Source organism: Trachemys scripta, chromosome 1 (genome assembly GCF_013100865.1).
Source record: "Trachemys scripta elegans isolate TJP31775 chromosome 1, CAS_Tse_1.0, whole genome shotgun sequence".
In the NCBI taxonomy this organism is placed as follows: Eukaryota; Metazoa; Chordata; order Testudines; family Emydidae; genus Trachemys; species Trachemys scripta.
This window is the reverse complement of record NC_048298.1, coordinates 343,262,041-343,264,463: the sequence shown is the minus strand read 5'-3', so window position 1 is coordinate 343,264,463 and position 2,423 is coordinate 343,262,041. Positions and strand designations below refer to the sequence as shown.

Sequence of the window (2,423 nt, the reverse complement as noted above, 5' to 3'; positions counted from 1 at the left end):
CCAGACATCCACCAGGGAGTGATGATTGATTATATCTCTGAGGCTGCCCGCAGCAGCCTGGCTGCTGTCGATCTCTGAGTGATTCTAGTCCTCCAATATGGTATTAAAATCTCCACTCAGGACCAGGCACTAGTGAGGATCCAAGGTGCCGAGGAAGACAATGACTGTTGTGAGAAACACAGCCACTCTGGGTCTGCATTTGGGGGTAGACATTGAATAGATTCAACGTCAGCCCCTCCACACAGGACTAAAGGTGCAGCAGGCAACCTGGCACGGCCTCGTCAGCTCCCAGCATCTCAGGCTGTAGGTCAGGGGAGAACAGGGTGGTCAACCCAGCTGAAAGAGTGCTGAGGTGTCTAAAATGTACCCGGTACCCCGACTTCAGCCGCCAACTAGTCTCCGCGGCTCGATTCCTGTGGGTTTCCTGCAGGCAAAGCACAGAGTACCCTACAAGCATAGAGAGCACCGGCAACTGTGGAGACCCAGCCTAGAGCCTCTGGTGTTCAATTTTGAAAAAATGGTTGGCTTCGTTCTGAAGCTTGAGGAGGATCCTAGCGGTAAAGAGGATTCCCAGCAGGCCTTGCAACAATCGCGACTCTACTGGTGGCACTGCGCAACATGTCTCTATCTCCAGAAAGGGAAAGGGAGGTGGATGGAAAAGAGCAGCCCCTAAAGGGTCAGAGAAGGGAGAAAAAAAACACCCCCAGAGGTATGTGCCCCCTACTGTAACCCACTATACCCCTTTCCTCTCCCAGAGCTAACAGAGATCCCAGGAGTCCTGATGGGGTTTCCCTCTCCACAGAGGGAATAAAAGTAAGAATAAACACTACAATTTTAACACTAACCAGTGTCCTTAAATGACTTGCCATAAGATGTGTGCACATATTGGTTTTAGAGATGACAAGGGGAGGGGAAGACAGTAGCAAGTGACGGTGCAGCACCTTGGGGAGAAGACACACAGCAGGGTCGAGGCTTGACAGAAGAGATGGGGGAAGATTGCAATTTCAGGGATCCAGCTAACAGCAATTAGAAAAGTGGCAACCCAGTGTGGTGCACATAGACTGACTCCCCAGTTCATCACATCAACACAGCACATTAATAACTTAATATCTCTGTGTTTCCAGTAAGTGATTCAGGGAACAGGCCCCAGCACCATGCACCAGCCAGCTCTGCACAGAGCTCAATCTGAGAGCCAGAGCACAAGAAGAAAACATTTAGGTCTCTTTATGAGAAAAGAGATGGAGCAGCCGGTCCCGGATCTGTTTCGTCCTCACCCCATAAATGATGGGGTGTAGCATAGGAGGCACCAGCAGGTAAACATTAGCAAAGAGAATCCGTATATGCAGTGGCACATTGTGGCACTCAATGTGTGAGAGATGAGAAGAAATCTGGTATGTACAAAATTAAAATGGCACAAAGATGAGAGATGCAGGTCCCGAAAGTTTTGAGCCGAGCATCCTTTGTGGGAAGGCGGAAGATGGCCCGGAGGATCAGAGTATAGGACACGGCGATAAAAAACACAACCATTCCGATCACAGAGACAAGATTAAACAGGCCATAGTAACTACTGATGCGGATGTCAGCGCAGGCCAGGTTCACCACAGCTATATGCCGACAATAGGAGTGGGGGATGATGTTGGTTCTGCAATATGGCCACTGCCTCGCCAGGAAGGGATAGGGTAATGTGAGTATGACACTGCGCAGCACCAAGGCGAGGCCTATCTTGGCCACAACAGAGGTTGTCAGGATTGTGGAATGTCTCAGGGGATGGCAGATGGCCACATAGCGATCAAAAGCCATGGCCACGAGGATTCCAGACTCCATCGCTGAGAAGGAGTGGACGAAGTACATCTGGGTGAGGCAGGCACTGAAACTGATCTCCCTGGAATTGAACCAGAAGATGCTCAGCATTTTGGGCATAGTGGATGTGGAAATGAGCAGGTCGGTGATGGCCAGCATGCAGAGGAAAAAGAACATGGGCTCGTGGAGGCTCGGCTCCCTGTTCACGATGAACAGGATAGTGAAGTTCCCCAACAAGGCTATGGCGTACATGGTGCAGAAGGGGATGGAGATCCAGATATGCGCTGCCTCTAGGCCAGGAATGCCAAGTAGGATGAAGGTGGAGGGGTTGGTGAAGTCAGTTGTGTTGGAATCTGACATGGAGTGGTCAAGGTGTCCAACTCTGAGGCATAAGGGTGTCTCCTTCTTGTACCGTTCCCCTGACTTTCTGTTTGTTCTCAGGGTCTCTGGTGATGGTCCCAGTAGAAATGACTGAATGGAGAGAAAACATTAATATGAGACATTGCATTCACTAGCGGAGGCTGTTCTCATGAGAGAAGCATTTTGATCGCACTTCACACACTGAAAAATGACATTTTCATTATTTAGAGAAAATAACTATGAACAATGACCCTACTAAATCC

The 2,423-nt window shown here is 49.6% G+C and overlaps 1 pseudogene; it reads right to left on the bottom strand.

Annotated features, from left to right (window-relative positions):
* Positions 1-1,214: 1,214 nt before the first annotated feature.
* On the bottom strand, positions 1,215-2,160 carry LOC117873022 (annotated as a pseudogene).
* Between the last annotated feature and the right edge of the window lie 263 nt (positions 2,161-2,423).